Genomic DNA, 26,799 nt, shown 5'->3' with positions numbered 1-26,799 from the left:
ATAAGTGTTCCTATTGATATTTGATTCTTATTAAATACTCTGTCTATTAATATGCACTAAGTCTTCTCGTGTACTACTGTACTTGTTTCTTATTAGTTTTAAAATTTTTGGATTAATAGCGATGGAATTAATGGGATTAATAGCAAAACAGTTTCTATTTTTGCAGGTGGTACAAAGCTACTGTGTATGGTATATAGTGCAATCTTTGGAATATGTTCATTATTAACAAACCATCTTTGGACATTCACTTGGCAAATGCGGTTTAGCATGAATACATGTATAGCTATGCATCTTGCTATTAATATTCTGCACACATCAAATGTTCTAAAATAAAAAAAAAATGCATAAGTTGGGTGTACTTTTAGGTTGATCTGGAATATGTAGTTCAGTTCTGGGCACAGATTGATCGAAAAATGGCCTTAAATTAGAAAAGTATAAAGATGTGCAACTAAACTAGAGCATTGAAGTGATGAGGTATATGGAAAATAGTTGGTCCCATAGACCTACATTATGTGTGTCATGTGACACAAAGCCGAGAGAGCGCACTAAGCATGCACTTCTCCTTGCTACATTAAGTTAACATTGATATCTGATTGATCAAAACTTTAGATATGTCTATATAATATATTTCATTTATTCTGTAATAATAATGCCCATGGATATTGTCATGTTAAGAAAGTGTTAAAAAGCAATCTCATAGATGAAACAGGGAGAATCTTAAAGAACTAATAACCCAATATTATTTATGAAAGTAACTACATCAGCAGACTGTGGGGACCGAATGCATTAGAATTTACAATTTCTATGTAACCTATACTTTGTCATAATATTTTATCTTTATCCCAGCTGGGGTGCTTTACTTTGCTTCCTTTGTTAGATTACTGTAGTAAATCAGTATGCTATCTAAATACTAAAGTAGCTAAACATTCATAATATCAATCATACTTATTAATGAAAGTTACTTTTGTTACCAGATCAGTAGCCACAATCTGTTTGTTGTTGGTTTGGCTTAACCCTGTTTTTTCACTATTAAAGGGGTCATTCAGTCAAATCCAGTTTTAAACCTATGTGACCAGGCCTGCAAACAAAATAAAAAAGCTTATACGTACCTCCCTCGTTCCACGCCAGGTTCAGGTGTCAAATGGTCACGTCTGAGGCTGCTGAAATTTGGCTTCTCGTAACACATGTTAAGGAGTCGTAGACAAATAAGTTGGTGTCTACCCTCCTAGATAATTGACTAACTCCCAATATCAAACAATATAAATGCAGGGGGGGGGGGGGGGGGAGTGATATAAAACTTAGATTTTAATATATCAATATAAGCAGGCATCTCTGGCAAAGAATCAGTAGGTTGAGCCGGTGAGCGCCATCCAGACCAATACGGGGTTGGTTTTGGCTTCCAGAAATCTGACAAATCTAAGTTTTATATCACGTACCCCCTCCCCCCCCCCCCCCCGTATTTATATGGACTGTAAGATAGTTATAATGAGAACCAAGAGCCACTACTATGGGCGTAGGTTATGGGCGTACAATATATATTAGACAAGAGAGGTAATACAGTTGCTCCTTTCTTTTTATGTTGACCTTAGACTAAATATTTTACAATACAATTTGCACTAGCAAACATAACCAAATGGTAAACAATTCTGTTACAGAATGTAGTTTATGAAAAAAAAAAAAAAACTGTGAGCAAATTATTTTCATTTCCCACACAATGGTGTTAGAAGCTCAAAGTTACTAAACAGGAAAATGATACAGTTAATTGACTGGAATGTGGGAGTTAATATCTAGATAGAAGGAAATGCATTTGAATGTGCATTTATTTTATTTTACTATTTCCTACAAAGGAAGACATGATAATGTAATATTACTTTGTGGATCATAGTGATTCGTGCCTGTATATTGCTAGGCCCTCCACATTAATGGAAAAAGCTTTTGCCCTAATTCAGTTTTTGGCAATCACATCTAATGGATCTTTTTATGCAATACTTGTATGGTCATTCTGCTCATCAGGCCTCTCAAGTGCTAGTTATATATGTGAAGAGGTCATTTCTGAAAGAGAATTATTAGTTTCCCTATGGTTAAAAACATTGCTGTAAGCTTAGAAGGGTAAATTAAATTTAGCAGTGAATGCACATTTAGATTCTCACTTTTATCACAGCCTTAGTACATGCTGCAATATCTTAGCAACAAGATCATTATGGCAAGTAAGGAATATAATGATGGGAATATTTATGAAGCATTCGCGTTTGATTTCTTCATTTACAATTTTAAATTAAATAGTTTTTGAATTCTGATAAAAAATGAACCGAATATTTTAGCAGAGTCCACTCGTAACAATGGAATAAGAAATATATTTTAAAGGGGAAAATTTTTAATATTTTTATCTTAAAGGTTGAGGTTTATTTATTTATTTACATTGGTCCATTGATACCACATAAACAAATAAAAAAAATGTGCCATGCACAATACAAAGTTGTGAACCTATACTAAGAATATTAATATGCCTATGGCTGGGTTTCCGCTTGGTAGTTTTTTTTTTTAGTTTTTTTTAAACTGCCACTACAAATATACACATAGGGGAAGATTTATCAAAACCTATGCAGAGGAAGAATGGTGCAAGTGCCCATAGCAACCAATCAGATTGCTTCTTTCTTTTTTAAAGAGGCCTGCGAAATATGAAAGAAGTGATCTGATTGGTTGCTATGGGCAACTGCACCACTCTTCCTCTAGACAGGTTTTGATAAATCTCTGCCATACACTTTATTGAAATACAATAATGAAAGTATGAAATTTGTCACTGTGCTATCAAAGGAAGGGATAAGAATTATAGGCAGAGGCAGAGCATTGTGCTGATGACAAATGCTGACTACTGCAGGGCCTGCACATTATAAACATATCATCACCAGGACAAGTAGTTCACAGCTTCAGTCAGAGCTGTCAGAAACTAAACACTGTGGAACAAAGTAATTGGAGCCAATATGACAAAATGGTGATGTATAAGTATGCTTCAGAATTGAGTATTTACAAACATAATTCCTTTTATAGTTACTATTTTCATTGATTAATGTAATACTATAGTATATGTATGATCTATTGAGTGATTGCTCATACAAATAACCTAGGGGGACTTAAAGGGGTAGTCCAGTGGTGAAAAACTTATCCCCTATCCTAAGGATAGAGGATAAGTTTCAGACGTGGAGGGTCTGACCGCTGGGGCGCCAGCGATCTCCTGTACGGGGCCCAGGCTTGCTGGCCAGATAGAGCATGTTGACCACCACACGAAGCGGCAGCTGACACGCCCCCTCAATACAACTCTATGGCAGAGCCAGAGATTGCCGAAGGCAGCACTCTGGCCCTGCCGTAGAGTTGTATTGAGGGGGCGTGTCAGCCGCCGCTTCGAGCGGTGATCAACAATCCCCCTTCCCTTGGGCTGTCGATGCCCCATACAGGAGATCGCGGGGGGGCCCAGTGGTCGGACCCCCCGCGATCTGGAACTTATCCCCTATCCTTAGGATAGGGGGTACGTTTTTCACCACTGGATATCTACTTTTAAAGAATATTCCAGGATTTCTTTTTTTTATTTGACTATGCTACAGGGGCTGTAAAGTTAGTGTAGTTCATAATATACTGTCTGTACCTGTGTGTGATGGTTTTCCCCCAATTCTTATGTGATTTTCACCCCAATCTTTATTTTTACCAGCATACAAAATGTCAGCCAACCTGTGGCCAACCTGACTCACTAGTCAGCTGATGACAGGGAGCCTGTCTGCTTCAATGGGTGGAGGGATCGCTTGGTGGGAGAGAGATCAATCTGCAACTAATACAACAGCTGTGGGCACCCTGATAGAAAACCACAGGTCTTTGAATGGATGCAACTCATTTATGTTTCAATGGGTTGGGTGGCTGATGTGTTGGAGGTAGGAAAATGGAATTATGGGATTTATAGTCAAAGAAGAAAACTCAAAAATGAAATACCAGTTCACAAAAAGCTAGCTACAATGTTATGGTAATCTCACAACATAGCCATTTAGCCCCAAAAGAAGTGCAGATCCTTCCTATGCATATCAATTACTGTCTGCCAAGTAAGTACTAAAATCACCTTATGGTGGATAACCCCTTTAAAGGATCTAAGCTTTTTTAGATCGTGGGACCCCCCACGATCTCCCTTCAGCGCCCGCATTGTATGTGAGGCTGCGTCTCCAGTGTCGGAAACTTCCGGGTTTCCGAGACTGGAGACGTGATGTAACGTCACGCCCCTCTGTGATGTCATGCCATGCCCCATCCATTCATGTCTATGGGAGGAGGGCGTAACGGCTTAGATCCCGGAATACCCCTTTAACCCCTTAAGGACCCAGCCATTTTACACCTTAGGACCCGGCCATTTTTTGCACATCTGACCACTGTCACTTTAAACATTAATAACTCTGGAATGCTTTTAGTTATCATTCTGATTCCGAGATTGTTTTTTCGTGACATATTCTACTTTAAGTTAGTGGTAACATTTTTTGGTAACTTGCATCCTTTCTTGGTGAAAAATCCCAAAATTTGATGAAAAATTTGAAAATTTTGCATTTTTCTAACTTTGAAGCTCTCTGCTTGTAAGGAAAATGGATATTCCAAATATTATTTTATTTTATTCACATAAACAATATGTTTACTTTATATTTGCATCATAAAATTGACAAATTTTTGCTTTTGGAAGACACCAGAGGGCTTCAAAGTTCAGCAGCAATTTTCCAATTTTTCACAAAATTTCCAAAATCACAATTTTTCAGGGACCAGTTCAGGTTTGAAGTGGATTTTAAGGGTCTTCATCTTAGAAATACCCCACAAATGACCCCATTATAAAAACTGCACCCCCCAAAGTATTCAAAATGACATTCAGTCATCATTTTAACCCTTTAGGTGTTTCACAGGAATAGCAGCAAAGTGAAGGAGAAAATTCACAATCTTCATTTTTTACACTCGCATGTTCTTGTAGACCCAATTTTTTAATTTTTACAAGGGGTAAAAGGAGAAAATGTATACTTATATTTGTAGCCCAATTTCTCTCGAGTAAGCACATACCTCATATGTCTATGTAAAGTGTTCGGCGGGCGCAGTAGAGGGCTTAGAAGGGAAGGAGCGACAAGGGGATTTTAGAGAGTACGTTTTTCTGAAATGGTTTTTGGGGGGCATGTTGCATTTAGGAAGCCCCTATGGTGCCAGAACAGGAAAAAATACCCACATGGCATACCATTTTGGAAACTAGACCCCTTGAGGAACGTAACAAGGAATAAAGTGAGCCTTAATACCCCACAGGTGTTTCACGACTTTTGCATATGTAAAAAAAATGTAAAACAATTTCAATAAAATGTGTGTTTCCCCCCAAATTTCACATTTTGCAAGGGTTAATACTAGAAAATACCCCCCAAAATTTGTAACCCCATCTCTTCTGAGTATGGAAGTACCCCATAAGTTGACATGAAGTGCACTATGGGCGAACTACAATGCTCAGAAGAGAAAGAGTCATATTTGGCTTTTTGAGAGCAAATTTTGCTCGGGGGGCATGTCGCATTTAGGAAGCCCCTATGGTGCCAGGACAGCAAAAAATACCCACATGCCATACCATTTTGGAAACTAGACCCCTTGAGGAACGTAACAAGGGGTACAGTGAGCATTTACCCCCCACTGGTGTCTGTCAGATCTTTGGAACAGTGGGCTGTACAAAATTTTTAATTTGCGCAGCCCACTGTTCCAAAGATCTGTCAGACACCAGTGGGGTGTAAATTCTCACTGCACCCCTCATTACATTCCGTGAGGGGTGTAGTTTCCAAAATGGGGTCACATGTGTTTTTTTTCTTTTTTTTTACGTTTGTCAAAACCGCTGTAACCATCAGCCACCCCTGTGCAAATCACCTCAAATGTACATGGTGCACTCTCCCTTCTGGGCCTTGTTGTGCGCCCCCAGAGCACTTTGCGCCCACATATGGGGTATCTCCGTAGTCGGGAGAAGTTGCATTACAAATTTTGGGGGGCTTTTTTCCCTTTTACCTCTTGTCAAAATGAAAAGTATAGGGCAACACCAGCATGTTAGTGTAAAAAATTTATTTTTTTACACTAACATGCTGGTGTAGACCCCATCTTCACCTTTTCATAAGGGGTGAAAGGAGAAAAATTTGTAAGGCAATTTCTCCCGAGTACGGCGATACCCCATATGTGACCCTAAACTGTTGCCTTGAAATACGACAGGGCTCCGAAGTGAGAGCGCCATGCGCATTTGAGGCCTGAATTGGGGATTTGCATAGGGGTGGATATAGAGGTATTCTACGCCAGTGATTCCCAAACAGGGTGCCTCCAGCTGTTGCAAAACTCCCAGCATGCTTGGACAGTCAACGGCTGTCCAGCAATACTGGGAGTTGTTGTTTTGCAACAGCTGGAGGCTCCATTTTTGAAAACAGTGGCGTATCAGACGTTTTAAATTTTTATTGGGGAGGGGAGGGGGGCTGTGTAGGGGTATGTGTATATGTAGTGTTTTTTACTTTTTATTTTATTTTGTGTTAGTGTAGTGTTGTGTTTTTAGGGTACAGTCGCACGGGCAGTGGGGGTTACAGCGATTTTCCCGCTACGAGTTTGAGCTGCCGCGCAAAATTTGCTGCATCGCAAACTTGCAGCCGCATACTCACTGTAAGCCCCCTGCCCATGTGAATGTACCCTGTACATTCACACGGGGGGGACCTCCAGCTGTTGCAAAACTACAACTCCCATCATGCACAGTCTATCAGTGCATGCTGGTAGTTATAATTTTGCAACAGCTGGAGGCACACGGGTTGGGAAATACTGAGTTAGGAAACAGACAATGTTTCCCAACTAGTGTGCCTCCTGTTGTTGCAAAACCACAACTCCCAAACATTCTCAGGCATGCTTGGAGTTGTAGTTTGCAACATCTGGAGGACTACAGTTTGCAGACCACTAATACAGTGGTTCCCAATCTGTGCCCTTCCAAATGTTGCAAAACTACAACTCCCAGTATGCCAAAACTGTCCAGGCATGCTGGGAGTTGTAGTTCTGCAACATCTGAAGGGCCAGATGTTACAGAACTACAACTCCCAGCATGCCTGGACAGTAAGGGCATGCTGAGAATGTGTAGTTTTGCAACATCTGGAAGGGCACAGTGGTCTCCAAACTGTGGACCTCCAGATGTTGCAAAACTGCAACTTCCAGCATGCCCAGGTGCCAAGGGCTGTCTGGGCATGCTGGGAGTTGTAGTATATAGGGTCCCAATACAGCAATGCATGTCGCTTTACAGCGACGTGCATTGCTGTAAAGGGCCCGACCGCGGCTGAAGATCTACTCACCTGTCGCCGCCGCCGCCATCTTCCTCGCTGGGATCCGGGTCTTCAGGGACGAGGTAAGTACCGGGGCCGGGCCCCAGCACTCCCCCGTCCCCCGCCACATCCTCCGGTCTTCCTCCCGTCCTCTCCGGACTTCAAGGGGCCGGGCAGGGCGGGAGGAAGTAACCGCCCCCCCCCCCCCCTGCGATTGGTCGGTTAACTAACCGACAGATCGCAGGGGATCGGAGGAGGTGGCAGGCTTGCCACCTCGCTCCTATGCTTTAGCATGGTCCTGGCTGTCTGTGACAGCCGGGATCATGCAAAATTACCGGGCGGTCGGGTCCCAGAGACCCGATCAGCCCGGTATCGCTGCAGATCGCAAGCGCGATTTCCCTTGCGATTTGCGGCGATCGCCGACATGGGGGGCCTACATGGCCCCCCTCGGCGTTTGCCCTGGATCCCTGCTGAAGGATTTCAGCAGGGATCCGCTTCTGATCTCCGCCGGGTGAGCGGCGGAGACCAGGAAAAGACATGACGTATGCATACGTCATGGGTCCTTAAGACCCAGGGTGTTAAGACGTATGCATACGTCATGGGTCCTGAAGAGGTTAAAAAAGTTTTTTTTTTTTAAATATTAAAATATGAAAATATCCCTTCATAATAAAAATTAAAATCCCCTACCATTTTCCATTTTTAACTCCTCAAAGGGGTATTCCGCTTATAGACATCTTATCCCATATCCAAAGGATGTCTGATTGTCGGGGGCCTGAGGCTGGGACACCCGTGATCTCCATGCAGCACCCAGCATTCTGTGCCGGGCTGCTGCTCTAGTCTCGGAAACCTGAGTTGCCCAAACTGGAGACATGACATCACCCCACACGCCCTTGTGACGTCACATAAGATGTCTATGGGTAGAATACCCCTTTAAGGACACAGCCCATTTTGGACTTGAGGACAGATTCATTTTTGCATTTTTGTTTTTAGAGCCATAATTCTTTTATTTTTCCATCTAGAGGCCACCATCTTGACTCATCGGACCCCCGTGATCGTGCTGTGGGTGGTCCAATGAGTCTCCCATAGCACTAATAATGCATTAGATGCTGTAATCAGTATTGATCACAGCATCTAAAGTGTCAATGGCAGGCATTAGCAGGATCTCTGATGCCATTACTGGTGGGTCCATGGCTGCTGATTACAGCTGAGCCCTGCTGTGCATGAAATGAGTGCAGTTCCATATACAGAACGTAAATGAACACTACATGAACAAAATTACAGAGCATAGTGCAAAAGCTAAGCTTCCACACAGTTCTATAGGCAAAAAAGCTAAAATGATCATTTAAAGCATTTTTAAAGCATTTTTTTAAAGCTAGTAAAACATTACAAAGAAGAAGTTTAATATTGTTATGATCATACAGACCTGTAGAACAAATATCTGTTTTAGCACACAATGAATATGAAAAATTGCCTTTTTATGTTATCACACAGATAATTATTTTTGTTTTGTTTGTTTCATAAAAAGTGTCTTTCTGTACTATAGTACTGATGACCATAGTCAGCTCACCTTAGCTTAGTCAGGAGATAGTGGTCGGCACTTCTGTATAGCTTGTGATATATTTAATGTTGGACACAGTCTGGGCTAGTACAGTGTACATGTTTTAACTGCGATTATGGGCAAAATTTCACTGGAGCACTGCAGCTTCCTGCTATGCCTGTAGTACTACTTCTACCAGGATAGCATGTTGCATGAACTATTGCCGATTACTCTTTACTATATGCAATAGCTTAGTATGACTGCTGTCCCCAGGATGACTCTTACATGTACCTTTGCCTCATACCAGCAAGCCGCAATCCTGCGGCTCATTCACGGACTATGCCTGCTACTTATCAGCGCTCATATACACAGTCTATGCTTGAATATAGCTAGCGCTTGATGCACAAACTATGCCTGCTTATTCTCCATGATCTTAGCCTCTTGCAGACACCTGACAATGGATACTCATCTTATTACGGGATCGCTATCAGCATGTATACAGTGCGCTTACTGACCCGCCTGCCCGGGGTGTCAGTACATCCACGATGTTAATACACTATATATCCTCTTGCTGCTCCAGATTATGACCACTACTGTATACTTTACTGTATCACTGTTGCTATATAAAGAGCATAAAGTTCAGATAAAGAAAAACAGGGGGAGCACTCATGATACCGGGTTAGATGAAAGTGCAGGAAAGCCTTTATTCAGGTGCAGCAGACCTCAAACGGCTGGACACCAGGACACCCCACAACACGGGTAAGCAGCTTTCACGCCAAACACAGGGTGCTTCTTCACTTTGAAGGGGTTTTGAAGCACCGAAGATAGGGTGTTAGTGCTCCGCTCGGAAGGAGAGGCTCTCCGTTGCACCTTAGTGTGATTTTCTTGATGTCCATGCTGTACCAATTAATGGGCCGTATATGAAAAGATAGTGCCGATCGCTTTTTCTCACATTGCACTGTTGCTATATGTTGATTATGTTTACTTGTTTCCATGACAACTGACATCATGCTTGACATGCCGGCCAGAGCATGACGTCACTAACGGATGCCTCCTCACTTGCATAAAACTAGCGTGAGTAGAACTTTGTATTAGACAACAGAGGAAGGCATGCTGCCGAAATGCATCCTGTATCTTTGTGTCCTGACGTGAATAAATTCCCCTTCACAGCAAGTTTTTGGAGAGTGCTGGGCCTCTTTCCTTACTACTAGTGTGTTGGGTGCGAATATTCGCATTTCGAATATTCGTATATATGAATATTCACATATTTCTTCTTTTCACTTGTGGGCCAATTAGAATGATGCAAATACACTTGTCAGATGTTATCAACAACATCCTTAGCAACCAAGAGTAAAGTTGCCCACCCCTTTACTGTTTTCTTCCTCAAATACGCGAATATGTGAATATTCACATTTGCGAATATAACGAATACGCGAAATTCGCGAATATAGGATGAATATTCATCTATATATTCACAAAATATCGCAAATTCGAATATGCCAATGCCGCTCATCACTACTAGTGCACCTTAGCTTAGTGACTTCCTCAGTCAACTGATCGCCTAATGTGTTGAGAGTTGGACCTCCACAGGTCTAATAGGACAGGCCATAAATATTTATAGCCCTGGTATACCCCGTTGATGTTCCTAAATTCATTTACTGACCTCAATAATTGATATTTAGAAACCACATCATTGCAATGCTATGGTAACACAACGTAGCGCAAGTGAGTGTTTTAGAATTCTAGAAACTGAGCTTGTCCCAGCTTTAGAAAGGAAACCCCACAATTACATGGACAGTAGGTGCAGATCATTAAATATGTGTAGATGAATAATAATAACAGAATTATGTAAGTTAACATTATACACGTATGTGTTTCCTAGTTATTTTCAATATCATCTTCGTACTATTGTCAGATAAACTGAATTGCAGTGAAAATGTCCTGTAGTAAATAAATAGTAAGCAAAGTCACTTTCCCCATACAATCTTTACCTATAAACATTTCATCAGCAATGTTGCCTTCAAGTTAGTTCAAAAGTAAAAACATGATATTACAAATGTGATACAGTAAAAGTCTAACCTAAAATAGTATTTGGTCAAGAGCTTTTTTATCAATTTTAAATGACATTTCTAGCAGGGACATGGAGAATTACATTGATTCCCTTGCTGAGGGTTCTATTGACTCGATCTGTCACAGGCTGTTCAGTATAGTGTGCTTTGAAGCATGTTCAAATCCTTTTCCTCTCAGGTGCTATATATTATTTAAAAATGTCAAGATGGTATTGCCATAGATAGAATCTAAATGATTCACATTGGATTTTAAACATGTAGGATCACTTACTGTTTACTAAAAAGGCCCTGAATCCAGTATTTCATACCTATAAGACGTTTAGAAAACTAACATGTTAATGTTCAGGACAATTTTATAAATTATTTAAACCATACTGTACATAATTGGGGGATATTGTTTATTTATTTATTATATATTAATTGTGGGCTTACACTGAACAGTTAGAGCACTAAAACCATCTACATAATCTTGTGTAGATCCCCCTAGTGCTGTCAAAAGAGTTGTGACCAATCAAAGACTTCACAAGACATGTCACATAGTGTCTAGAACCAAGATGAGATATAAAAGAAATTTACAAAAGTTTAGTCCACTAAAATGTATAATGTGAACAGACCCATACTTACCATACTTTGTTCCAGGTTGTAATCTTCTTTCCTTGCTATGTCGGCACATTGTGCTCTGCACAGCAAGGAGTTACAGTAAAGCAGTGATCTATACAGATCAATAATTTAACAGTATTGCCTCAAAAATGGGTTTGCCGAAATCGGCTCTTCCGACTGTAACAAAGATACAAGCTTTACTACCTTTGAGTGCTCTTAGTTGGAAGTTGGCCCCTCCATCAGACTTGTTTTTCCAGGCTTACCACAGATGCTCAATTGTAATGAAATATTTAGAATTTGGAGGCCAAATGAACACCATAACCTCTTAAAGACGCAGGGCGGTCCTGGTGATCAAAACAGGGTCACGCCATGACCACGCATCACACCGGGCCGGTCATAGCTGGGGCCCTGGGCTAATAGCGCGCAGCACCAATCATTCTGCCGCACGCTATTAACCCTTCAGACGTGGTGATCAAAGTTGATCACCGCGCTGAAAATGAAAGTAAACGCTTTGCCGGCAGCTCAGTCGGGCTAATCAGCTAGGACATGAGCGGAGGCACCCTTACCTTGCTCCGTCGTGTCTGATCGCCGTTTGATTGCTCCAAGCCTGAGCTACAGGCTTGAGCAAACCAGCCCCTATTACGCTGATCCATGCAAAACTATGGCTTTGCAGGAATCAGGGTAAAAGATCAGTGTGTGCACTGCAAAAAAAAAGTGGAAAAAAAAAAGTTAACAAAGGTCATTTAACCCTTTCCCTAATAAAAGTTTGAATCACCCCCCTTTTCCCATTAAAAAAAAAAACTGTGTAAATAAAAATAAACATATGTGGTATCACCGCGTGTGTAAATGTCTGAACTATAAAAATATATTGTTAATTAACCTGTTGGGGATGAAGGGCATATGCATACGCCCTTGCGTCCTGGTACTTAAGGACGAAGGGCATCTCCATACGCCCATGGGAATTTCGGTCCCCGCCGCGCGCCGGGCAGGGACCGGACCAGGGTGACTGCTGATATCTATCAGCAGGCACCCCGTGCAAATGCCCAGGGGGGTCATTAGACCCCCTCATGTCAGTGATCGGCGCAAATCGCAAGTGAATTCACACTTGCGATTTGCGCCGATTCCAGGTCATTACGTGACTATGGTGACCCAGTGACCCAGAATATAAGGGGGATTGCGGTTGTCTAAGACACCCACGATCCCCCTGAAGCGATAGGAGTGAGGTGGCAGGGGTTTCCTCCCCTCCTATCCCTGCTATTGGTGGTCTAGACGCGACCACCAATAGCAGATCGGGGGCTGGGGGCTTTACTTTCATTTTCCTCATCCTGCCCACCCACAATAGGCGGGCCAGAACGGGGAAAATGAAGAGGACCGGGCGCCGACGTCCACTTACCCGTCCGGAGGCTGCGGAGGCTGCGGAGCGACGGTGATCGGCGGGCGGCATGCGGCAGAAGAGGACGGCTCCCTGGATGTGACGGAAGCTGGTAAGTTGCCTAGCAACATCTAGAGGGCTACAGTCTGAGACCACTATAGTTTGCTGTGTGGGCATGCTCGGATTTGTAGTTTTGCAACAGCTGGAGGTCTACAGTTTAGAGACCTCTGCACAGTGATCTCTATACTGCCCTCTAGATCTTCCAAAATTACAACTCCTAGCATGCCCATACAGCTGTTTGCTGTCTGGGCATGCTGGGAGTTGTAGTTTTGCAACATCTGGAGGTCCACAGTTTGGAGATCACTGTTCAGTGGTCTCTAACTGTAGCTCTCCAGATGTTGAAAAACTGCAAATCTCAGCATGCCCAAACAGCAAACAGCTGTCTCAGCATGCTGGGAGTTGTACTTGCGTACCTCTAGCTGTTGCATAACTACATCTCCCAGCATGCCCTTCTGTGATCAGTACATGCTGGGAATTGTAGTTTTGCAACAGCTGGAGGCACACTGGTTGGAAAATACTGAGTTAGGTAACAGAACATAACTGAAGGTTTTTCAACCAGTGTGCCTCCAGCTGTTGCAAAACTACAACTCCCATCATGTACTGACAGCCTGAGCATGCTGGGAGTTGTAGTTTTGCAACAGCTGGAGGCACACTGGTTGGAAAATACTGAGTTAGGTAACAGAACATAACTGAAGGTTTTCCAACCAGTGTGCCTCCAGCTGATGCAAAACTACAACTCCCAGCATGCACGGTCTGTCAGTACATGCTGGGAGTTGTAGTTTTGAAACAGCTGGAGGTTTCCCCCCCCCCCCATATGAACGTACAGGGTACATTCACACAGGCAGGTTTAGAGTAAGTTTCCTGCTTCAAATATGAGCCGCAGCGCAACCCGCCAGTGTGAGTGTACCCTAAAAACACTACACTACACTAACACATAATAAAGAGTAAAACACTACATTAACACCCCCTTACACTGCCCCCCCCCCCCCGCAATAAAAATGAAAACGTATTGTACGGCAGTGTTTCCAAAAAGGAGCCTCCAGTCCAGCTGTTGCAAAACAACAACTCCACCCATTTCTGGACAGCCATTGACTGTCCAGGCATGCTGGGAGTTTAGCAACAGCGGAAGGCCCCCTGTTTGGGAATCACTGGTGTAGAATACCCCTATGTCCCTCCCTATGCAATCCCTAATTTAGTCCTCAAATGCGCATGGCACTCTCTCACTTCGGAGCCCTGTCGTATTTCAAGAAAACAGTTTAGGGCCACATATGGGGTATTTCCGTACTCTTGAGAAATTGCACTACAAATTTTGGGGGGGCTTTTTCTCCTTTTACCCTTATGAAAAGGAAAAGTTGGTGTCTACACCAGCCTGTTAGTGTAAAAATAATTTTTTTTTACACTAACATGCTGGTGTTGCCCTTTACTTTTTATTTTCACAAGAGGTAAAAGAGAAAAAAAGACCCCCACAATTTGTAAATCAATTTCTTCTGAGTACGGAAATACCCCATATGTGGGCGTAAAAAGGCTCAAGAGTGAGAACGCACTATGCACATTTGAGGCCTAAATTGGGGATTTGCACAGGGGTGGCCGATTTTACAGCGGTTCTGACATAAATGCAAAAAATATAATACCGACATGTGACCCCATTTTGGAAACTACACCCCTCACGGAATATAACAAGGGGTACAGTGAGCATTTGCCCCCCACAGGTGTCTGACAGATTTTTGGAACAGTGGTCAGTGAAAATAATTTTTTATTTTTTTTTGTTTGCAATGCCCACTGTTCGAAAAGATCTGTCAAACGCCAGTAGGGTGTAAATGCTCACTGTACCCCTTATTACATTCCGTGAGGGGTGTAGTTTCCAAAATGGTTTCACATGTGGGGGGTCCACTGTTCTGGCACCACGGGGGGCTTTGTAAATGCACAAGGCCCCCGACTTCCATTCCAAATAAATTATCTCTCTAAAAGCTGAATGGCGCTCCTTCTCTTCTGAGCATTGTAGTTCGCTCGCAGTGCACTTGACGTCCAAAAATGGGGTATTTCCATACTCAGAAGAAATGGGGTTACAAATTTTGGGGGGCATTTTCTCCTATTACCCCTTGTAAAAAAATAAAATTTGGGGAAAAAACTGCATTTTAGTGAAAAAATTCTTTTTTTCATTTACACATCAAACTTTAACAAAAAGTTGTCAAACACCTGTGGGGTGTTAAGGCACACCGTACCCCTTGTTACGTTCCTTGAGGGGTGTATTTTCCATAATAGTGTGTGATGTGTGGGGGGGGGGTTCTGTCCTGGCACCATAGGGGCTTCCTAAATGCAACATGCCCCCCAAAAACCATTTCAGAAAAACATACTCTCCAAAATCCCCTTGTCGCTCCTTCCCTTCTGAGCCCTCTACTGCGCCCACCGAACACTTGACATACACATATGAGGTATTTTCTTACTCGAGAGAAATTGGGTTACAAATTTTTTGAGGATTTTTTTCCTTTTACCCCTTGTAAAAATTCCAAAAACTGGGTCTACAAGAACATGCGAGTGTAAAAAATGAATATTTTGAATTTTCTCCTTCACTTTGCTGCTATTCCTGTGAAACACCTAAAGGGTTAACACACTTACTGAATGTCATTTTGAATACTTTGAGGGGTGCAGTTTTTATAATGGATTCATTTATGGGGTATTTCTAATATGAAGACCCTTCAAATCCACTTCAAACCTGAACTGGTCCCTGAAAATTTCCGATTTTGAAAATTTTGCGAAAAATTAGAAAATTGCTGCTGAACTTTGAAGCCCTCTGATGTCTTCCAAAAGTAAAAACATGTTAACTTTATGATGCAAATATAAAGTAGACATATTGTATATGTGAATCAAGATATAATTTATTTGGAATGTCTATTTTCCTTACAAGCAGAGAGCTTGAAAGTGAGAAAAATGCTACATTTTCAAATTTTTCATCAAATTTTTTAAGTTTTCACCAAGAAATGATGCAAGTATCGACGAAAATTAACCACCAACATAAAATAGAATATGTCAAGAAAAAATAATCTCGGAATCAAATTTATAAGTGAAAGCATCCCAGAGTTAATAATGCTTAAAGTGACAGTGGTCAGATTTGCAAAAAATGCTCCCATCCTTAGGGTCATAATGGGCTCCATCCCCAAGGGGTTAAACTGCATGGTCAATGGCGTACGTGCAAAAAAATTCCAAAGTCCAAAATAGCGTATTTTTGGTCACTTTTTATATCATAAAAAATGAATAAAAAGTGATCAAATAGTCCGATCAATTCAGATATGGTACCGATAATAACTTCAGAACACGGCGCAAAACAATTTGCCCTCATACCGGCCCTTATGCAGAAAAATAAAAGAGTTATAGGGGTCAGAATATGACAATTTTAAATGTATAAATTTTCCTGCATGAAGTTGTGATTTTTTTCAGAAGTACGACAAAATCAAACCTATATAGGTAGGGTATAATTTTAACTGTATGGACCTACAGAATAAAGATAAAGTGTCATTTTTACTGAAAAATGCACTGCGTAGAAATGGAAGCCCCCCAAAAGTTACAAAACAACATTTTTTCTTCAATTTTGTCGCCCAATGAATTTTGTTTTCCATTTCGCCATGCATTTTTTGGTAAAATGACTAATGTCACTGCAAAGTAGAATTGGTGGTGCAAAAAATAAGCCATCATATGGAATTTTATGTGCAAAATTGAAAGCACTATGATTTTTTGAAGGTGATGAGGAAAAAATGAAAATGCTAAAACGGAAAAACGCTGAGTCCTTATGGGGTTAAACTCCTTGTCATGTTTCTTAAACAATCCCTTGACTGAACTTGGTAAGCATCAATATTTAGGTAGGACCAGGATCCAAGAATTCCCAGCCTACTACTTTCCCTGGTGCATACTAGTTATATTTCTTTCCAAGCTAAACATTGCATACATGCCAACATAATTTTTCTATTGCTCTTCTGTCCAGTGTGATATTCGCATAACCATTTTAGGCACTTTCTATGGTGAAGAGTCCTGACACTTCCTGTTCTGTAGAGATCCCTTTTCTGTCTCCCTACAGGTAGGCTTACAATGAATATTAACGAGTATAGCCACAAGGTATATAGATAAAGCCATTCACAAGAGCTGATGCTCATAGCTCAGCATTATCCACTACTCCTGCATGGTGACCTTTGCATAGGTCACAGTGCATGCCTAAATTTTTTTCTCTTTTATACGTGAATAGGGTGAACTGCAGTTCAGTGCCGTTTGGAGGAATTTGGGTGCCCCAAGCAAAATGGGTGTGGCTATGTGAAGGTGGAGCCAAAAAGGGAGGGACCAAATGTCAATCATAGTTGGGTAAAAAAAAAAAAAGTATATATATATATATATATATATATATATATATATATATATATATACGGGATGAGTGTTTAACTCAGGGCGAGTTCACCACTCCTGGTGTGACGGAGCTTTCAAGGGCCTCTAAGCACTCCGCAGGCATTCTGGGTAGGGGGATATGCATATCAGCTCATTACATCACCTTCTCAGGCGATGTTCCATGGTATCAGCTTAGCTCCAGTTACGGAATATAAAAAGCTAATCGGGATTAATGCCAAACCAGAACTCTCTCTTCAGAAGGAAAGAGGGACCCATCTGCAGATAGAGCTGATTTGCATATTCCCCTACCCAGAATGCCTGCGAAATGATTAGTGGCCCTTGAAAGCTCCGTCACACCAGGAATGGTGAACTCGCCCTGAGTTAAATACTCATCCCGTTTAGTTGGTCTAAGGCCCCTCATCTCAGCCAAGCCAGATCATCCTGCTCTGTACTGATGAGGGGCAAGAACCCTGAAACAGCTGTCTGCAAATGGGTCCCTCTTTCCTTCTGGAGAGAGAGTTCTGGTTTGGCATTAATCCTGATTAGCTTTTTATATTCCGTAACTGGAGCTAAGTGGATACCAGGGAACATCGCCTGAGAAGGTGATGTAATGAGCTGATTTGTGTACACGCACACACGTACACATGTAGGACAATGTCCCATGATAAACACATGTACCTCTAAATAAATCATACAGTGACTAATTAACACCGGTATGTAAGGAGGAATATTATCACCATACATATTATCATTATACTGTTACTGACCAAATCCTGTATACTGAGAGCGAATATTACCAGTACCCACAGATTAGACTCCCCATCCATAGACAGGTAGAATCCTCAGATTAACCCACAGTAGGCAGGATGTACCCCCAGATTAGACCCCCCAGTAGGCAGGTAGTACCCCCAGATTAACCCCTCCCCCCCAGTAGGCATGTTATGTAGTACCCCCAGATTAATCCCCTCCCCCCAGTAGGCAAGTAGTACCCCCATAACCCCCTCCCCCCAGTAGGAAGGTAGTACCCCCAGATTAGGACGGCAAGCATCGGCTCTGCTCGGGGCCCCAGGCAATTGCTTGGTTTGCCTGTCCTGTAGCAACTGGCCTGCTGCAGTTGTTTGTGCCGATATCCATAAGGCTTGCAGCAAAGAATATCTCTAAATGTTGTTAGAAACAAGCAAGAAAAGAACAGGAACCAGCGCTGAAATATCTTCAGATTTATTGGAGGTTAAAACACAGGAAAGGATAACATCAAATTGGGCAAAAGAGCAGCTGCTCCAAAAGTAAGATGATGAGTTAAAACTTCACTTTTATTCCATTAGGTTAAAATCAGGTGGATATTCATGGCAATAGTAAAAGACAGAACTCTGATGCGTTTTGAGGCAAATATGGCCATATTCGCATATAAGTTTTCCGTACCTTCATATGTGGTGTAAAGTGTTATTCACTATGCCTGGCCTTTAAAGGGTTAATGGAGTGTTTTTAATCACCTTTTGGCCTCACCTGTGAATCACCGCATAAAATACGTGTGTGTCAATCACTTTGCATCAGTCTGACGAAGGGTCACGTGACCTGAAACGCGTTACTGTCATCTCCCCGTGTCGTATGTGTGCTTGTCCTTTCCTGTGTTATAACCTCCAATAAATCTGAAGATATTTCAGCGCTGGTTCCTGTTCTTTTCTTGCTTGCTTCCTGTGGAGATTACCATGCGCTGGGGATAAGTGAAGCTGACAGCACTCTCTGCTGTTGGTAAAAACAGGTGTGGCAAAAAAGGCTGCCCCCATAATACCATAGACAGAAGAACACGCCTCACAATCTGGTTCTAATCAATAAAAATAACTAATGAGTACATACTTTAATGTCATCGGTTCGTTGAATATACATATACACAAATAAGGATAACTTTAGAGCCCACTGAGCATTACCCTATGCTGCTAAAGCCAAGAAAAATTTAGCACCTTTACCAGTAAGTCACCCCCTGTCAGTCAGGGGAGAAGTGGAAGTGACCAGTTCACAGAGTAGAGTAACTAACAGGTGAAGAGTCCAGACTTTTTTGTGCTCTAGCAGTCAAGGTGAGTACCCAGTGGACTCCAAAGCCTAATTTGCATATCTATTTAAAGGGGTACTCCACTGCTCTGTGTTCTGTACGCTGGAGCCGGGAGCTCATGACGTCATAGCCCTGCCCCCTCATGATGTCACGCCCCACCCCCTCAATGCAAGTCTATGGGAGGGGGCGTGATGGCTGTCATGCCCCCTCCCATAGACTTGCATTAGGGGGTGAGGCATGAGGGGGCAGGGTTATGATGTTACGAGCTCCCGGCGCCGACTCCAGTGTTTGGAACAGTTTGTTCCAAATACTGAGCAGTGGAGTACCTCTTTAAGCTCTGATATCTTAGGGCTGGAGGGGTCGATTAACTAAAAAGAGGTATGGATGGATTCAGGATCGAAAACCCTATTCAGACATGCACTTACTTTATTGCTTAAAGCTGATTGAAAAGTACACTTTAAGCAATTTCACACTTCAGAGTAAACATTTACATCTAAAACCCAAACTACAGACCCAAATTACAGACCCACAGAATAAAGTTAACATGTCAGTTTAACTGCACAGTGAATAGCATGAAAAAAAACTGCCTTAACCCCTTTCCTCCCTAGGATGTATAATTACGTCATGGACGAAAATACGTTAACATAACAGGACATATAGTTACGTCCTGACGTTTTAAAGTGCTATAAAGCTATAAACACTTCATAGACAGTGATAAGTGCAACAATGAAAATTGGCATCAATGCCAAAAAAGCATGTGTCCCTAAGTGCTTAAGAACACGGTCCACTTTGGCCTTGAGGACACAGCCAGGTTTCATTTTTGTGTTTGTGTTTCTTATTTTTTCATTCAAGAATCCATATGAGGGCTTTGTTATTACATTTTAAGATAAAACTGACATGTAATCATTGGATTGTAATGTATTGTTCAGTACTATATTATAACATAGTATTGATCAGTACTGTCAGCTATCTTTTTGTACAGCCTGGATCTACAGTCTGCACAGGATGATTGGCCATCCTGCACGTTGAAGGCTGGTAAGAGACTTCCGGCTGCCATTTGTGCTCTTTTTACCTCTGAAATTGCCACCTCCATTTTTAGTATAAATGCCATGTCATAATGTCTGTCGGCAAATCGCCGGCCTCAGCGATGTCCCATCTCAGACGGCAATAGGCTGAGCGACAGTGTTATGGTTGCCTAGGCTCAATACATCACACTGCTGTTCACACACCGAGATACCGGTACCCCGAGGGAGTGGAAGCAGGTGAGTCCTGTTTATTGTTTTATTTTCAGACAGACCCAGACATTATAGTTAGAGATGAGCGAATTTTGAAAAATTCGATTTGGACGATTCGACAAATTTTTCAAAAAAATTAGTTTCAATCCGAATTTATTTGCAGTGAATCTATATTAAAAACGGCTATGTCTGGCCTACAGAGAGACTCAATAGGGGTGTAGAACACTTTGCTGTGTTCTAACACACATATGGAGTGTGCTGGGGTAGTGAAATAATACTGTTATTCAGAATAACATGCAGATTACCGGCATCCCTTTAGGAATTACTGCCGCAGAGTGGCACAATGACAGAGCCTTGAGGTGGCATCAGTATGAGGAGACCATATAGTGGCTGAATGACACAGCATGGAGGTGTTGGCAGCATGAGGAGACCATTTAGTGGCTGGATGACACAGCTTGGATGAGGCTGAAGCGGGTGATTACTTTTGTCTGGACTTTCCCAGTATCTAGACTTGTTACAGATTTACAGATACAAAATAGTAGACTGATTTGATGTAGGTATGTGGTATGCACGTATGAGGGCAGAAAATGCACCACAGTCCACTGAAAAAACTTATTTTTGTACAGCAGCAGGACACAACAGTGAAGCACCACAACAACAAAAAATTGCACTCTATCACAGAGTATTAAGAATGGTGTGAACTGCTGGTTATTATACCTTCTACAGACTAGCATGAGCAGCAGATGATTTCTTGTGGAAAAAATACACAGAATTGTGCTGAAAAATCTTTCCTGACTCCTGTGATATGGTTCATGAAGTTCAGACAGCTTGTTGAAATGTATGAGGCAATGAAAAGCTATCTGCCCTTCTCTGATAAAATGCTAAATAACTTAACTGGGAGGTTTATGGCAAGCGTAAAAATCCTTCTCAGTGAGAACAAGCAAAGCACTGCACTTCTCTCTGTCCACAACGCTGATGTGACTAGCAGTTGGAAGTGGAACGCTGCGGTATAATCAATTCAGCGTCTCTGCAACACACAAAGACATGCAGCCGTCCTCTCTCTCTGCAGGATATATGGCATGAAATGAGCAGATGCAAAATGACTGCAGATTATATAGGGCTGTGAAATCACAGGGGTGACTGGCTGCTGATAGGCTGCAACCTGCATGTGATTCAGGGTCATCCCACCAATCTCCCTCTCCGCCTTGCCTTCCCGCCTTCCCAGCATCCCCTGCCCCATGTACTGACATGTCAATCCACCATTTAGGTGTCCTCGAGCCTGGAACGCTGTAAAATGGAGTTTAATAAAGTGATTCGCACAATAGAATCGTGGTGATTTTCACATTTGTTGCGAATGGAATAAATCCTGAAATTCGTAAAGAATTCGAGTTTGTCTGCTTTGATTCGCTCATCTCTAATTATAGTAAAAAAATGTACATGAGACATCTCCTTTTATGGTGGATATCAGCAAGATCGCTGATGTCTGCCATTATCAGTGAGTCCCAGCTCCTACTCTCACTTTATAGCCGTGTCATAAATGTAAGGTGCTGTGTGCGATTACCCGCTGCAGCATTGTACATTTACGACACATGTCCTTAAAGGGGTACTCCACTGGAAACATTTTTTTTAAATCAACTGGTGCCAGAAAGTTAAACAGATTTGTGAATAACTTCTATTAAAAAATCTTAATCCTTCCAGTTCTTATCAGCTGTTGTATGCTCCACAGGAAGTTCTTTACTTTTTGAATTTCCTTTCTGTCTGACCACAGTGCTCTCTGCTGACATCTCTGTTCATTTAAGGAACTGTCCAGAGTAGGATATGTTTGCTTTGGGGATTTGCTTCTACTCTGGACAGTTCCTAAAATGGACAGAGATGTCAGCAGAGAGCACTGTGGCCAGGCAGAAAGGAAATTCAAAAAGAAAATAACTTCCTCTGGAGCTTACAGCAGCTGATAAGTACGGGAAGGATTAACATTTTTAAATAGAAGTAATTTACAAATCTGTTTAACTTTCTGGCACCAGTTGATTTAAAAAAAAATATGTTTTCCAGTGAGGTACCCCTTTTAACCCCTTAAGCACGCAGGACGTAAATGTACGTCCTGGTGCGGTGGTACTTAATGCACCAGGACGTACATTTACGTCCTGTGCATAACTGCGGGCATCGGAGCGATGCCCGTGTCATGCGCGGCTGATCCCGGCTGCTGATCGCAGCCAGGGACCCGCCGGCAATGGCCGACGCCCGCGATCTCGCGGGCGTCCGCCATTAACCCCTCAGGTGCCGGGATCAATACAGATCCCGGCATCTGCGGCAGTGCGCGATTTGAATGAATGATCGGATCGCCCGCAGCGCTGCTGCGGGGATCCGATCATTCAGAACGCCGCACGGAGGTCCCCTCTCCTTCCTCCATCCGGCTCCCGGCGTCTCCTGCTCTGGTCTGAGATCGAGCAGACCAGAGCAGGAGATCGCCGATAACACTGATCTGTTCTATGTCCTATACATAGAACAGATCAGTATTAGCAATCATGGTATTGCTATGAATAGTCCCCTATGGGGACTATTCAAGTGTAAAAAAAATGTAAAAGTAAAAGTAAAAAAAAAAGGGAAAAATCCCCTCCCCCAATAAAAAAGTAAAACGTCCGTTTTTTCCTATTTTACCCACAAAAAGCGTAAAAAATAAATTTTATAGACATATTTGGTATCGCCGCATGCGTAAATGTCCGAACTATTAAAATAAAATGTTAATGATCCCGTACGGTGAACGGCGTGAACGAAAAAAAAAAAGTCCAAAATTGCTACTTTTTTTAATACATTTTATTTAAAAAAAACTATAAAAAATGTATTAAAAGTACGTAATAATTGGTATCATTTTCATTGTATTGACCCTCAGAATAAAGAACACATGTCATTTTTACCATAAATTGTACGGCGTGAAAACGAAACCTTCCAAAAATTTGCAAAATTGCATTTTTCTTTTTAATTTCCCCACAAAAATAGTGTTTTTTGGTTGCACCATACATTTTATGATATAATGAGTTATGTCATTACAAAGGACAACTGGTCACGCAAAAAACAAGCCCTCATACTAGTCTGTGGATGAAAATATAAAAGAGTTATGATTTTTAGAAGGCGAGGAGGAAAAAATGAAAACGTAAAAATTAAATTGTCTGAGTCCTTAAGGCCAAAATGGGCTGAGTCCTTAAGGGGTTAAGGGGCCAGAATACTCATATAAGTATATAGACAACACCTGTTAAGCTAAGTGATACACAGGTGCAGTTGCAATAAAAATTGGTGTTTTATATGCTGGTCTATAGCTAATCTGCAGTGGAGTAATCTGTTCCTAATTTATTAAAAGAAACATACTGTAGCTGTAACATACTGTAGCATCCTTGGCTGCCCATGCAGCACAGGCTGAACTCCATGGCAATTAGGATCTGGCATAGATTTCAGCTACACTTTGTGTTATTTTATGGTGTAAATCTTAGTAAATGTGCCTGCCATGGAAGGCCATACTCCCCTGTAACCCCCAGGGATATGCAACATACAAATACCCAGGTTCATAGGCAAGAAAGACACACTATTTACTGAATGGGCAAAGCATTGATAAAACACCTCCTAATTATTAAATTCAGGTGTTTCCTTTATTCTCATTGCCACAAGTGTATAAAATCCAGCACCTGTCTATACAGACTGCTGAATTCTAGCAGGTACTGTTATATGATGTTACCAATCAGTTAATTAAATTAATTAAGTTGATATTATTGAAATGTGAGTGTTTAGGAACCATGGAAACTCATCTATGAAGTGGTAGACTATGGACATTGAGTGTAGAGGTACATGCCAACAATACCAAGCATGAGATTGAGTAGTGTGAAGGACACCACCACTATACTCTGGAGCAGTCAAAATGTGTTTGGTGAAGTGACAAATCATTCTTCTCTACCTGCCAGCCTGATGAATTAGTCTGAGTTTAGTGAATGCCAGAAAAACATCCCCTGCTTATCTGTTCCAGCATGACTGTGAAAGAACTCGACTGATCCACACAGAGCCCTGACCTCACTCATAAAACACATTTGAGAAGAATGAGTAGGTGAATAGTAGACATTCCCATGGACATACTACACAATTTGGAAGGTTTGAAGCAGTTATAACTGGAGAATAGACTCCATATTAATGCCTTTTGATTTAGAATAGGATTTCCAAAACACTCCTGTAGATGTAATATGTAGCCATCACTTATAATAAGATGTTGCATGCCTCTCCAGCCTAATGCTAGTGGGTGTATGTCTATACATCCACTGTTGCTGTGGAACACTACATATTTAATTTATTTGGTCAATAACTGTCTATACATCCACTGTTGCTATAGAGCACTACATATTTAAATTATATGGTCAATAAAATTAAAGTGCTACTGTCAGTAGAAACAATTTTTTATGCAATACTTCCTTAAAAACTATGCATTTTCCTAATACAATTCATAAAAAAAAATTGCCATAGGCATAAAAAAAATTGTTTACAAAAATGACCACTAGGGTTCTCACTTTGCCATGTCCTTTTGATCCTATCAACAATAAATTTGGACCTGGGGGTGTAGTAATCTCCCTGCTGTGCCCCAGTGCAGTGTATAATCAATATTTCACCAGTATAAGCTGAACCCCTGTGAGATCCAGACAGCTCTAAGACTTTTCAAAAAAAAGGAGGATGAACACTGACAAGCAAAACGACATGCTACATTTTTATTTTTGTGCAAAATTATTTGTCTTTGGTCATTTTATGAATTTATTTATTGAATATTTGCACCATATAGGTTCCACATGGCTGCTTTAGGGATATAAAAAGCATGCACTTTGGGCACAAAATTGATGTTTTTCTTGTGTATTCCAACATTGGGTTCACATGGATGTATTACAGGCTTAAAAACCATGCCCTTTAGTCACAAAGCTTTGCAAACATAAAAATGTTTGTGCAGACCTCAGAACAAGAAAGAGGAAGGGGGGGGGGAGCAGGTTTGTCATGGTTCTGAAGAAACGCCCCAGCTTCCAAGAGAAGTGCAAAAAGACAGCATAGTAAAACATAGATGAAAAGGTAATGTACATACAAAAACATGCAAATTGTTATGCATACAGGTCTTAGGGCACATTACTACATTGACTTAAGCATATTTTTTTATTTTCTTACTAATGACAGTAACACTTTAAAACTTTGGGCGATCAGAAACCTTAATAATTATTCACTCCAGGTCATAGTAGATCAACTAGGTCCCACACTCCAGCAGAAGCCAGTATTTCATGAAATACAGTATGTGTCTGCTTCAAGGTGCAAGTCAATAATACAATTAGCTGTTGATCAATGTCTGATCAAAAAGAAAGTACACAATTTTCCAATGGTGGATTACCCAATTGCTCCTATATTTAGTGTAACTTAACATTTATAAGTATGGTGAATCCTCCTGTTAGTTTCCTAAGAAGTTCACTTTTTCATAACTTGAGACTTTTTAGATTTTTTTTTTTTGTCTAAGTACAAATATTTCATGTTCCATGTTGGTCTTGTATTAGGTCACACTATGGATACAGAAGCATTTACAGGCACATTATTAGCTTTAATTTAAATTTAAACAGTTTTTATTCCTCAGTAGTGAATACAGTCTCGACCTGCAAGTACTATTCAAGTTCTTATGGAAATAGCATAAGTAAGTAAGTAAGTAAGTAACTAACTAACTAACATATTCCCATTAACTTGTTTTCATTACAGTCTTAAAAAAAAGATTTTCTTTAAAATGTTTTAATAATTATAATAAGTCAGTTTATTTTTTCATATTGGACATTTAATCTCCAGCATTTCTTGGCAGCGGAGAATCCTGCGATTGCACACCTATCCTCGCTGTAAATCCACATGTTGTTAGCTGCTGATCCGAACCATCAGGCCAGTTCATGCAGTATTATTCTGTTCAGTTTATATCTACCCACTCTCAGTCCATGATCTAAGATAGTCACCAATCTTACCAATATGGTTTCATTTTTCCTGTTCTTAACTTAAAATTTAACAATATGTTTATCCTTAAAATGGCATTAAGTCTGATTTACTGTTGTAAACCCGACATATTTTGTTGGGTTGTGCGTCAGACACTGGCGCATTGCGCCAGAAATTCTGTCTGCGCCAGAATGGAAAAAAAACATGACTAACTCTCCATTTTACTGAGGA

Source organism: Hyla sarda, chromosome 1 (assembly GCF_029499605.1).
Source record: "Hyla sarda isolate aHylSar1 chromosome 1, aHylSar1.hap1, whole genome shotgun sequence".
NCBI classification, from domain to species: Eukaryota; Metazoa; Chordata; class Amphibia; order Anura; family Hylidae; genus Hyla; species Hyla sarda.
Note: the sequence above shows the minus strand (reverse complement) of the source record.